The sequence below is a fragment of the Arachis hypogaea genome, chromosome 3, assembly GCF_003086295.3.
Source record: "Arachis hypogaea cultivar Tifrunner chromosome 3, arahy.Tifrunner.gnm2.J5K5, whole genome shotgun sequence".
Classification (NCBI taxonomy): domain Eukaryota; kingdom Viridiplantae; phylum Streptophyta; class Magnoliopsida; order Fabales; family Fabaceae; genus Arachis; species Arachis hypogaea.
In genome coordinates, this window is record NC_092038.1 from 96,916,440 (window position 1) to 96,929,931 (window position 13,492).

At 39.5% G+C, this 13,492-nt stretch overlaps 1 non-coding gene across 1 annotated transcript; it reads left to right on the forward strand.

The window, feature by feature from the left end:
• The first annotated feature begins 12,608 nt into the window (after positions 1-12,608).
• Positions 12,609-12,716, forward strand: LOC112793955 (small nucleolar RNA R71). Its single transcript, XR_003198640.1, has one exon. It is a non-coding gene; the product is annotated as a small nucleolar RNA R71 (small nucleolar RNA).
• The last annotated feature ends 776 nt before the right edge of the window (positions 12,717-13,492 follow it).

A 13,492-nucleotide genomic window follows, 5' to 3' on the forward strand; every position in this document is an offset into this window, starting at 1 on the left:
CCAGTAAAAGGGGTGTCCCTCCCTCTTACTGAGATCTCTGAAAACTTTCCTGATGAGCAACTCTTTGCCATCCTGGAAGTGCCATGGTTTGCAGACATTGCAAACTACAAGGCAGTGAGATTCATACCCAAAGAGTACAATAGGCAGCAATCAAAGAAATTGATTACTGATGCAAAGTACTATCTTTGGGATGAACCATATCTCTTCAAGAGATGTGCAGATGGAGTAATCCGTAGATGTGTGCCTAAAGAAGAAGCACAGAAGATCCTCTGGGATTGTCATGGATCACAGTATGGAGGACATTTTGGAAGTGAGCGAACAGCCACAAGAGTCCTCCAATGTGGCTTCTACTGGCCTACTCTCTATAAAGACTCCCGAGTGTTTGTACTTAATTGTGACAGTTGCCAAAGATCTGGTAATCTGCCTCACAGTTATGCCATGCCTCAACAAGGGATCTTGGAGATTGAGTTGTTTGATGTATGGGGTATTGACTTCATGGGGCCTTTCCCACCATCATACATAAACTCTTATATTCTGGTGGCATTGGATTATGTATCCAAATGGGTGAAAGCTATTGCAACACCCCCTAATGATACTAAGACAGTGCTGAAATTCCTCCAGAAACACATCTTCAGCAGATTTGGTATCCCTGAGTACTAATCAGTGATGGGGGCACTCATTTCTGCAATAAACAACTTTACTCTACTTTGGTTCGATATGGAGTTAGCCACAGGGTGGCCACTCCATAGCATCCACAGACAAATGGGCAAGCTGAAGTCTCTAATAGAGAACTTAAAAGAATCCTATAACGAACTGTGATTAACCGTAGAAGGAATTGGGCAAGAAGCTTGGATGATGCTCTGTGGGCATACAATACAGCATTCAAGACTCCTATAGGAACTTCTCCATACCAGCTTGTGTATGGAAAAGCCTGTCACCTGCCAGTGGAACTAGAATATAAGGCTTATTAGGCAACCAGATTCCAAAACCTTGATGCCAAGTTAGCTGGAGAAAAATGATTACTCCAGTTAAATGAGCTAGAGGAATTCAGACTCAACACTTTCAAAAATGCAAAAATTTACAAAGAGAAAGCAAAAAGATGGCATGATAAGAAGTTGTCATCCAGAGTCTTTGAGCCAGGGCAGAAAGTTCTGCTGTTTATTTCTAGGCTCAGATTATTCCCCGAGAAATTGAAATCCCGGTGGAGAGGTTCATATGTGACTACAAGTGTGTCACCATATGGATACGTGGAGCTTCAGGATAATGATTCTAACAAAAAGTTCATTTTTAATGGACAGAGAGTCAAACATTATCTTGAAAGCAATTTTGAGCAAGAATGCTCAAAACTGAGACTTGATTAAAGCTCAGTAATAATCCAGCTAAAGACAATAAAGAAGCGCTTGCTGGGAGGCAACCCAGCCATTAACAAAACATAATTGTTAATTAATTGATTTTTACAGGTTTATGTCAATTATATTCAAAGGTAAAATAGCAATTGCTTGAGTTCACAGAGTTACAGAAGGATTCAGAGGATAAAACAGCAAAAAGGAAGCTCACTGGTGTGAAAAAGCCAGTAAGAGCTATTTTGGGCGTTGAACACCCAAAAAAAGCATCTACTAGGCGTTCAACGCCAGTAGAGATAGCCATCTAGGCATTAAACGTCAGAAAGAAGCACCATCTGCGTGTTGAACGCCAGAAAGAAGCACCTTCTGGGCGTTGAACGCCAGATTTATAGCGTCTTGGGCGTTCAGAAAAATAACCAGTGACAAAGGAATTCCTGGCATTTAACGCCAGCCATAAGCAACAGCTGGGCGTTAAACGCCCAAGAGAAGCTACAGATGGGCGTTAAACGCCCAAAACATGCAGCGTTTGGGCGTTTAACGCCAGGATTATGGGGAGGAGGTGAATTCGTTTTCAACTCAAATTTCTTTCATTGTTCATGTTTCAATTCATGATTTCTTGCATAAGCATGTTACAAATTCTCAACTTTCAAATTCAAAATACAAAAAAAAAATTTCTTAGTCCTAAAAATATTTCTTCAATCTCTTTTCAAATCTTTTTCAAAACTCATCTATCTTTTTGAATTCTTGTCAAATCTTTTTAATTTTTCTCAAATATTTTTCAAAATCTCATCATATCTTTTGAATTTTTGAAATTTCCTCTCCTTCTATTCCTCTCCTTTCCTTTCTTTTGCTTGAGGACAAGCAAACCTCTAAGTTTAGTGTGTTTTTTCGTGATCACTGAGCTAAAACTCATCAAGATCATGGCACCTAAGGGAAAACAAACCACTTCAAGAGGCAAGAAAGAGAATATTCCAAAACCACTTTGGAATCAAGAGAAGTTCTTAACCAAAGAACATGCAGACCATTATCACAAAATAATGGGTTTGAGATCAGTGATCTGAAGAAAGACGGATATCTGGAGATACAGAAGCTGTCTCTTAAAGGACCAGACACCCCACAGGTTGAAGGAGCACCCATCATCTTCCAAACTAAAGGTTGTTGAGTTCTAATCTTAGTCTTAACTCTGTGATAATTATTCTTATTAGGAATTTACCTTAGAAGTTATATATTAGTAGTAGTAATTAGTATCTCTATTTTGATTTTATCTCCAATTAAGCTATAATTTATTTTTCTCATCATCATCAAACATGAATAAAATAGTAGATTTTTAGAATAAAAAGGCAATATTTTTTTCGAGTTCTTAATAAGGAAAATTCTAATTATTTATATGTGGTGGCAATACTTTTTGTCTTCTGAATGAATGCCTGAACAGTGCATATTTTTTATATTGAATTTTATGAATGTTAAAATTGTTGGCTCCTGAAAGAATGATGAACAAGAGAAATGTTATTGATGATCTGAAAAATCATGAAATTGATTCTTGAAGCAAGAAAAAGCAGTGAAAAACAAGCTTGCAAAAAAAAAGGAAAAGAGGTAGAAAAAGCCAATAGCCCTTTAAACCAAAAGGCAAGGGTGAAAAGGATCCAAGGCTTTGAGCATCAATGGATAGGAGGGCCCAAGGGAATAAATCCAGGCCTAAGCGGCTAAATCAACTTGTCCTGAACCATGTGCTTGTGGCATGCAGGTCCAAGTGAAAAGCTTGAGACTGAGTGGTTAAAGTCGTGATCCAAAGCAAAAGAGTGTGCTTAAGAACTCTAGACACCTCTAATTGGGGACTCTAGCAAAGCTAAGTCACAATCTGAAAAGGTTCACCCAGTTATGTGTCTGTGGCATTTATGTATTCGGTGGTAATACTGGAAAACAAAGTGCTTAGGGCCATGGCCAAGACTCATAAAGTAGCTGTGTTCAAGAATCAACATACTAAACTAGGAGAATCAATAATACTATCTGAATTCTGAGTTCCTATGGATGCCAATCATTCTGAATTTCAAAGGATAAAGTGAGATGCCAAAACTGTTCAGAAGCAAAAAGCTACTAGTCCCGCTCATCTAATTAGAATCTGAGCTTCACTTAAAACTCTGAGATATTATTGCTTCTTAATTTCTTTTTATCCTATTTTATTTATCTAGTTGCTTGGGGGCAAGCAACAGTTTAAGTTTGGTGTTGTGATGAGCGGATATTTTATACGCTTTTTTGGGGTAATTTCATGTAGATTTTAGTGTGTTTTAGTTAGTTTTTAGTATATTTTTATTAGTTTTTAGGAAAAATTCATATTTCTAGACTTTACTATGAGTTTGTGTATTTTTCTGTGATTTCAAGTATTTTCTGGCTGAAATTGAGGGAACTGAGAAAAAATCTGATTTAGGCTAAAAAAGGACTGCTGATGTTGTTGGATTCTGACCCCCTGCACTCGAAATGAATTTTTTGGAGCTACAGAAGTCCAAATGGCGCGCTCTCAATTGGGTTGGAAAGTAGACATCCAGGGCTTTTTAGAAAAATATAATAGTCCATATTTTGCGTGAAGATAAATGACGTAAACTGGCGTTTAACGGCAGTTCCATGTTGCATTCTGGCATTCAGCGCCAGAAACAGGTTGCAAGTTGGAGTTCAGCGCCAGAAACAGGTTACAACCTGGTGTTCAACTCCAAAAACAGCCCAGGCATGTGAGAAGCTTAAGTCTCATCCCCAGCACACACCAAGTGGGCCCTAGAAGTGGATTTCTGCACTATCCATCTTAGTTTACTCATTTTTTGTAAACCTAGGTTACTAGTTTAGTATTTAAACAAGTTTTAGAGACTTATTTTGTATCTCATGACATTTTTAGATCTAAACTATGTACCTTTTGATTACATGAGTCTCTAAACTCCATTTTTGGGGGTGAGGAGCTCTGTAGCGTCTCGATGAATTAATGCAATTATTTCTGTTTTCCATTCAAACACGCTTGTTCCTATCTAAGATGTTCATTCGTGCTTCACTATGAAGAAGGTGATGATCCGTGACACTCATCACCTTCCTCAATCCGTGAACGTCTGCCTGACAATCACCTCCATTCTACATTAGATTGAATGAGTATCTCTTAGATTCCTTAATCAGAATCTTCGTGGTATAAGCTAGAATCCATTGGCGGCATCCTTGAGAATTCGGAAGGTCTAAACCTTGTCTGTGGTATTCCAAGTAGGATTCGAGGATTGGATGACTGTGACAAGCTTCAAACTCGCGAGTGTTGGGCGTAGTGACAGACGCAAAAGGATTAATGGATCCTGTTCCGACATGATCGAGAACCAACAGATGATTAGCCGTGTTGTGACAGAGCATTTGGACCATTTTCACTGAGAGGATGGGAAGTAGCCATTGACAACGGTGACCCCCTACATACAGCTTGCCATGGAAGGAGCCTTGCATGTTTGAAAGTGAGAAAGCATTACGTTACAGGAATTCAGAAGACAAAGCATCTCCAAAACTTTGATGCATGAAAATTTGTCTCTCAACAAATTTCCCTTCGGCAAGTATACCGAATTGTCGTAAAGTAAAACTCATAATAGAGTGAGGTCGAATCCCACAAGGATTGATTGGTCAAGCAACTTTAGCTAGAAGAATATGCTAGTTAAGCTAAACAGAATTTAGATTATGATGTAGAAATTTAAATAACTAGAAAGTAAATAATAGAAATTAAAGTGCAGAATCTTAAATGGGGAGTTGGGATAATGAGCAGGAAATTAAATGACAGAAAGTAAATAGAATGGGTAAGATCAGAAATGAGGAGATCATTGGGTTTAGGAGATGTTGCATTCTCCGGATCAAGTTCATTCTCATCTCTTCCTCAATCAATGCATTCATTAATCTCCTTGGCAATCTTAAGTGATTGGATCCCAATTCCTTGGCAATCCAATCTCTCTAAGCTTGAAAAATTTCCCAATTCCTTAATTTAATTGCTCATGGGAAGAGATGAAAGTGTGGTCACTGATTATACCACATGTATTTCCAAATCAAAGTGTTGGGAGGATTAAATGTCACAATATCCATCCAAACCCCAATTTGGTCCAACATGAGAAAGCATTTCTAGCATGACTTCCTCATCCCTTTTCCAAGGTTCAAAGGAGATCCAATTATGGAGAGTTTCTTTTCCAAGACAACTAACCAATTGAATTAAGATTTAAAGCTTTCTAGTAAGATCAAGAGAAAAGAAAGAAGAAGAAGAATAAGAACTATAATTGATCCATCAAATTACAATAGAGCTCCTTAACCCAATGAAAGGGGTTTAGTTGTTCATAGCTCTAGGAATCAAAAATGGCAGAAAAGAAGAATCCATGCTAGAAGTACAGAAAGGTAAATATGCAGAGAGTAGTTCCCGAAAGTGCTAAGCTTCTCTCTAGTTCAAAACTACTCCTATTTATACTACTCCTCATGATCTTCTAGTGAGTTCTTCAAGTCTTGGATGTGGGCTCTGGAACTTGAGTTGAAGCAATTCTCATCTTTAGTGGGCCCAGCTTGCAGAGAAATAAGAATTAGGATTGGACATTTAGTGAAATTAACGTTGGGTAATATTTTGAGTGCGAGAACGTTAGTGGCATTCACTTTTTCCACTAACGTTCAACCCTTATATACCCACGTTAATTCCAACGTTAGAAATCTTAACGTGACTTCTAACGTTTCTTACTCTATCCATGGCCAACGTTAATGGGACTCACTTTTCCCATTAACGTTGGCTTGTGCCCCTTTTCGCAAACGTTAAGGGGAATCACTTTTCCCATTAACGTTGCTTGCCTCTTGCCCCTACGTTAGATTTCACGTTAGCTTGGCTAATGTAGCTCTTAACGTGGGTCTCTATCACCTTCGAGAGCGTTAGTGACACTCACCTTTGTCATTAACGCTCCAATTGCCTTAAGTCCCTACGTTAGAACCCACGTTAACTTAGTTAACGTGGCTCTTAACGTAGTAATGAAGCCATCTCCCAACGTTAGTGACAAAAGTGAGTGTCACTAACGTTGGTTCTTTGAATTCAACTCCACGTTAACTCTCACATTAACAATCTTAACGTGAGAGTTAACGTAGGCAATGCTAATGATCCAACGTTAGTGACAAAAGTGAGTGTCACTAACGTTGGCGTTGTTGATCCTCTTCCACGTTAGAGTTCACGTTAACTAAGTTAACGGAACTCTTAACGTGGGGCATTGCCTAGTTTCCCAACGTTAGTGGTGTTCACTTTTACCACTAACGTTGAGGAGAAACGTTATTGGAGTTCATGTTTCTCGTTAACGTGGAGTCCTCTTTTTCTTCTACGTTAAGTACAACGTTAACTTAGTTAACGTGGCTCTTAACGTAAGCTATGAATGGCTTCGCAGGTGTTATTGGTGATCACTTTTCTCATTAACGTTGCAAGCTCTTTGCCATCCCACGTTAGTAGTCACGTTAACTAGGTTAACGTGAATGCTAACGTGGTTCTTTCATGCTTCATTTGTCCTAAAATCAAGCAATTAAAGTGCATCAAAGCTCTAGCTAAAGTCATGAGATTATGCATCATCAAATTCTCATGCAATTCTGGAAAAAATCTCATGAAATCATGCAAAATTCACAATAGTTGCTTAAATGAAGGTGTAAGTGTATTTTCACCCAAAACTTGCCTTATTCACTAGGAAAATGCATGAAACTACCCTAAAACAGTAAAGAAAAGGTCAGTGAAACTGGCCTAGATGCCCTGGAATCACAACACCAAACTTAAAGCTTGCTTGTCCCTAAGCAAGTACTGAAGTATAAGAAAAATGAAATGAAAGAACAAGAAGATAAAATGGAAGTAGCATTCCTGGTTCATGGAGTTTCATGCATAGCAACTTAGGTTCTTTCCTTTTAGGTTTCAAGCCTTTATCAAATTTCTAGTCACTCTCTTGATTGCATCCCTTGAGGCTTCTTTCTTATTGATCCTTCTCTTCTTTTTTCAAAGTTTATTTTTCTTTTTGCTAGGTGCTTTGTAAGAGGGCGACTTTTTATGATAAGCTTTTAGCCAACACTCCCAAACCAGTTGGTTTTAAGGTGCTAGGTGTTAAGACACCCCTAGGGACTTACTCCATCAAGTCTCTTTCCCTCATACATAAGTGCTCTGTAACAAGGGTTACTCTTGATAGTGGACTTTCAGCTGATAATCCCGGATTAATTAATCCAAGTTACCAAGTGATAAGGCACCCCTAAGAGTTTATTCATCCAAGTATATCCCTTGTACATAAACACCACAGATACATGCCTCAATTTTGAAACCCTTGGTGCCTAGCATTGTTTCTTATTATGTTTCCTTTCTTATTTTCACTTGTATTACTCTTTTCTTTTCTTCTTGGGATTTTATTGGTTAGCTAGCCTCAAAGAATGTGTCTCAAACATAGGACTTAGGATGGATAGTTGCTTTCTTTCCTTTCTTGGTGAACCAACTTAGCTTACTAATCATCCTACCACAAACATTCAGAATGCATTTCACAAAATGACCCCACTCTTGTTCTTCCCATAACATTTTCTTTTTTGATTAACTTAAAGAGACAAGCATACAAGTAAGAAGGATGAAAGTGAACATTCAAGACATTAGGCTCAATAACATAAACCTAAGCAATGAAACTTAAATGCATAATTGAAAATCCTAAACTACCATGGAAGCATGTTCTATTTCATACATGATTTTCCTTATTTAAAGCTTTGGAAAAGAAGGTAAACGAAGAAGGAACTTCACCACCTTTCACTTGTTGGTATGCTCATTCTCTTCTGCTCCCTTGCTAGTTGTAGATTCGCTTTGTCCACTTGTGCTTCCTCTCATCCGATTTGCTCTAGCTAATTTCCAATCTTTTTCTAGTGCCTTCCTTACTGATTCATGACTTTGTTCAACTTTTTCGCACTCCACTCGTGCTAATTCATCCTTTACATCCTCATATTTTGTGATTCCTGGATGCAAAACAGGTAATTGTCCGACTAGATATCCAAGCCTGGCTTGGGTATTCACATGGTATCCAGTCTCACTCATGTAGACTCCTTCCGAGAATGTTCTATATTCATTGAAAAGATCTGCTTGTTCTCTTTTTTTCCTATGCATCTAATGAATGTGTGCTCCTTGATGTGCTTGGATGTTGATTAGCCTTTGGAAGGCTTATTGTTGTTGATCATGTTTCTAATTCAGGTTGTGGAAGGATTCACTCCATTGTCTTCCTTGTTCCAATTGCTAATCCATCAGTTGTTTTTGCCACTCCCATTGTTGATTCATCCATCTAGAAAGTGACTCTTCATGGTGATCCCTTGATTGTATTTAGAGCTCTCTTTGCGCCTCTTGATTCTCCATGCATTGCCTAGATAAGGTGTCAATAGCCTCCTGCAGTTGGTGCATGCTTAGGGTGGCTGAAGCTTGCTCTTGTGGATGTTGTTCTTCTTCAGCTTGATGAGCTGGCCTCTTTCGTACCCTTCGTGGAGGTAATGGAGTTGCAGCAGCATGCATCCGGCGATAAGTGAGTGGAAGACCAACCTTTATCCACTCAGGGTTTTCATCTTCGAATATCACCCTGGCCAGTTTGCAAAGGCGGAAGATAGTGCTAGGATAACCCAACTTTCCTCCAGAGTCACTCTTCTCAGCGAGCTTCCGAATGCCTTGATCTATAAGTTCATGAACCTTGATCTCTCCTCCCTTCATTATACATTGCACCATCGTTGCTCTCTTGAGGTTCACTTTCAAGTTGTTTCCAGCTGGGAGAATGGATCTCCTTACAATTTCGAACCATCCTTTAGCCTCAGGGAGGAGATCTCCTCTTTTTATAAATTTTGGCTTCCCCTTGGGACCTCTCTCCCAATCTGCTCCTTGCACACATATATCCTGTAGAATCTGGTCATAATTGGGGTTTTGATCCATTCTCGAGTGATAGCTCTCCCCTTCAAAGGGTATGCTTCTCAATTTCAACACTCTCATGATAGTCATGGGGCTAAAGTCTACCCCGACCCCTCTCACAAAACTTGTGTATGAGTCATCCTCATTGTCTTGCCTAACTGCATTTACATAGAACTCTCTTATTCACCCTTGTGACAGGGTCGGTGAGGAGCTCCCATCTGCGTTGTTCCACCTTCTCTATGATTTCTGGGCACTCGGCTTTTGTGACTTGAAAGCCTAGTTCATAAATGATTTCCTTCTCAGTCATCCACTCATACTGAAGTGCATGATAGAAGGTTCTAAATCGCACTTCATCAAAAGGAGGATGCTCTATGGGTCCCTTCCCTTTTTGCCTCTTGGAGCTTGATGATGCCATGAGTGAGGCTCAGTTTGCGAAGATGGTGAAGGCTATGAAGTTGAAGATGGAATTCAGTTGATGTGAGGCAGAATGTGTCTTAGAGAGAAGGGAGGAAAGGTAAGGATATAAGGTGTACGTGAAGGTTGTGTGAAGGGGTTTATTTAGAGAGATGGCAATTGTTGAAGGGTGTAGATTGATGGTGTTGTTTGATAGTGGACGGTTGAGGTTTTGAGATTGAATGAGCACAAGGATCACCTCTTTTATGAGGGTCTTGGTTCGGTCTCCAAAGGCATCCACTCCCAATGTTGCATGGCAACACTTCCAAGGACATTCCCTATGAAGACAAGTGTGAAATTCCCTTGGTGTAGTGGCCAAATCCTTCTTCCTCAATTGTCCTATCAAGTACCATCAATGTCCTTTTTGATTCCCTATACACGAAAAAGGGAGAATGTGAAAATTAATTGAAAAATTGGTGGGAAAATGTGTGAACTAATAAAATATTTCTTTTTCTTTTTCTTTTGTTTCTATATGACTAATTATTTTCCATGAAAGCAAATCAATCAAACATTAAGCTACCCATGCATGCACGTTGGTACACCAAACTTGTTTGTAATCACATGGTGCAATAAGTCTGGGGAGTGAACTTTCCTCATAAGGTGTGTTCAAACCACACTTGGTGTGCTTTGAACACCAAACTTATCATGTACTATAAGTTACATGTAGAGGGGCTTTATGTTAGTTGTCAAGATTAATTTGAACTTCCATGGAAATTACCTTATTGCTGTTATTAGAAATTTAAGAAAGGAGTTATAGAACATGGGTTGCCTCCCATGAAGCGCTTTTTTAACGTCATTAGCTTGACGTTTGGTTCTTGTCAAGGTGGTTGATAGTGCTTGAAGTCCTCCCCTCTTGCAGTGAACCTATGTCCATTAGCTTTGTTGATAAGCTCCATATGCTCTAAGGACATGATTTTGTTGATGGTATACACTGGGGGAAGCTGATATGGAATAGTGGGGAGGTGAGGTGGTATAGATGGAAAGTATGTAGAAATCACTTCATCACCTGGTGAGAAATTTTTTGTAGGAATTTTCTTATTTCTCCATCCCCTTGGAACTTTCTTCTTTGTTTCCATTGATGTCGTCTTATTTTCTATGGATTCTTTCTCTAGTGGATTCTTGTTGTTGATCTTGCATGACTCTGATGGTTCTGGTTCCCCTTGGATCATCTTCGAACATGGTTCTTCTTGACTATATGGCTTCCCAACTAATGGGGCTTCCAATTGTCTTGTTTGTGCTTCCTTGTTTGGCTCCTCCATCAACTTATTGTCTTCATGATCTGCTTCTTGTGAGGGGTTGAAAATATTAAAATTGAGCTGCTCATCATGTATTCTCAACACTAACTCTCCTTGTTCTACATCTATGAGTGCTCTAGCTGTGGCTAGGAATGGTCTTCCCAAAATGATTGGGTAAATAGGATTCTCATCCATTTCCAGAACAACAAAATCTGTGGGAAGATAGTAGCTCCCAACTTTCATCAGCACATTTTCAACCACTCCTACTGCTTGTTTTTGAGTTTTGTCAGCCAATCTGATAATTACATCAGTAGGAGTTAGTTCATTGATTTGAAGCTTCTTCATGAGGGAGAGAGGCATTAGGTTGATGCTTGCTCCCAAGTCACAAAGCCCTTTGTCAATCATTGTTTCTCCTATGGCACAAGGGATGTGGAAACTCCCTGGATCCTCCTTCTTTGTGGGTGGCCCTGGTTGAATGAGAGCACTACAATCTCTGTTCATCTTGATTCTTTGTCCACCCTTCAATGGACTTTTTCTGGCTAGTAGCTCCTTTATATACTTGATGTAGAAAGGCATTTATTGGAGGGCTTTAATGAATGGTATATTTACATATAGAGATGCAAACATATCAAGAAACCTTGAGTACATTCTCCCTGCTACACCACCCTTAAGCCTATGGGGAAAAGGTGCATATGGGTTCAATACCTCCTTCTTCTTTAGCTCTTCCTTGGATGTAAGCTGAGTTGCACAACTTCCTTCCTCCTGGCTTTCTTTTTGGTTATTTTGAAGGTGTTCTACTCCATTCATACTCCCCTCATCACTTGTGGTTATCATTTTGCATTCCTCCCATCTCACTTTCTTTGTTTCTCCTCTTGGATTCTTCTCTGTATCACTGGGGATTCCATCAGTGGGTTTGGGAATTTGTTGAGATAGGTACCCTACTTGGGATTCCGATCTCTTGATGTTTTCTCCTTGGTTCTTGATATTAGCTCGCACTTCTTCCTTAAACACTTTGTTATCTTGGATTTCCTTGCATATGTTTTCAAGTAAAGCCTCAATCTTTGAAAGCCTATCATCTGTCAATGATGGTGGGTTGAGATTAGGTGGTTGAGAAGGTTGGTTAGATGGATGTTGGTAATATCTCTGTGAGGTGTTTTGATGAGTAGCATTGTTGTTGGAGTTGAAGTTGTGGCGTCTCTGATCTTGCCCTTGGTCTTGTTGATTTCCCCATCCAAAGTTGGGGTGATTCCTCCATCCAGAGTTGTAAGTTTTGGAGTATGGATCATGGACTTGTCTAGGTGAGTTTCCCACATAGTTGGCTTGCTCCCAGTCACCTTCTTCTCCTATGTTTACTCCTTCTTGAGTTGGTGATGAGGTGATGGCTGCTGTAACTTGGTTCTCTTCCACCTTCTTGGTAAGATCTGCTAGCTGCTTGGTGATCATCTTGTTTTGGGCTAACAGTGCATCCACGTGGTTCAGCTCCATTACTCCTCTAGTGTTACTTCTTTCGGAGGCATAGAAGTAATCATTCTCAACAACTGTTTCAATGACATCTATGGCTTCTTCAATGGTTTTCTTCTTGTTTAAAGAGCCTCCTGATGAATGATCCACAGCCTTCTTTGACTCATAGGAAAGACCTTCATAGAAGATTTGAAGTTGAACCTAATCATTAAACATCTCTGGTGGGCATCTCCTTGTCAAGTCTTTGAATCTCTCCCATGCTTCATAAAGTGTCTCACCATCTTGTTGTCTAAAAGTCTGCACCTTAGTTCTTAGCCTATTGATCATTTGAGGAGGATAAAATCTTGCTAAAAACTTGTTCACCACTTCTTCCCAATTAGTTAAGCTTTTCTTTGGGAAGGATTCAAGCCATTTGGATGCCTTGTCCCTTAGTGAAAAGGGGAACAAGAGCAACCTATAGACATCGGGGTGGATTTCATTGGACTTCACCGTGTCACAAATCCTCAAGAAGGTGGTCAAGTGTTGGTTAGGGTCTTCTTGAGCACCTCCTCTAAATGAGAAATTATTTTGCACCAAAGTGATGAGCTGGGGCTTTAGCTCAAAATTGTTGGCATGTATGGTGGGTTTCTGAATGCTGCTCCCACAGTTTCCAGGATTAGGGTTGATATAGGATCCTAAGACCCTCCTTTCTTGCCCAGCACGGTTGGCATGGCCTTGATTATGAGCCTCCTCTTCATGGTTGTTCTCCAAATTCTCTTCCATGTTGGGTTCAAAATACTCTTCTTCTGCTTCCTCAGCACCAATAATCCTTTTTCCTCTTGTTTCCCTTTGTCGTCTCCAAAGGGTTCTTTCAGGTTCTGAATCAAGGGATGTTGAAGCTCCTTCTCTTCTCCCTGTCATACAACAAACAGATTGCACAACAGGAGGTATAGTGAAGATTATTCTTGTTAGAGTAATAGTTAGTGTGAGTGATGCAATTTATCAAACAGTTAGTGGGTTAGTGAGCTGAATTATGATCAACTAAGAAAAAGTGAACAAAAAATAGAGAGGGTATTGGGGGTGAGGAAGAAATTAAAAACTAACCAAGGTAAATT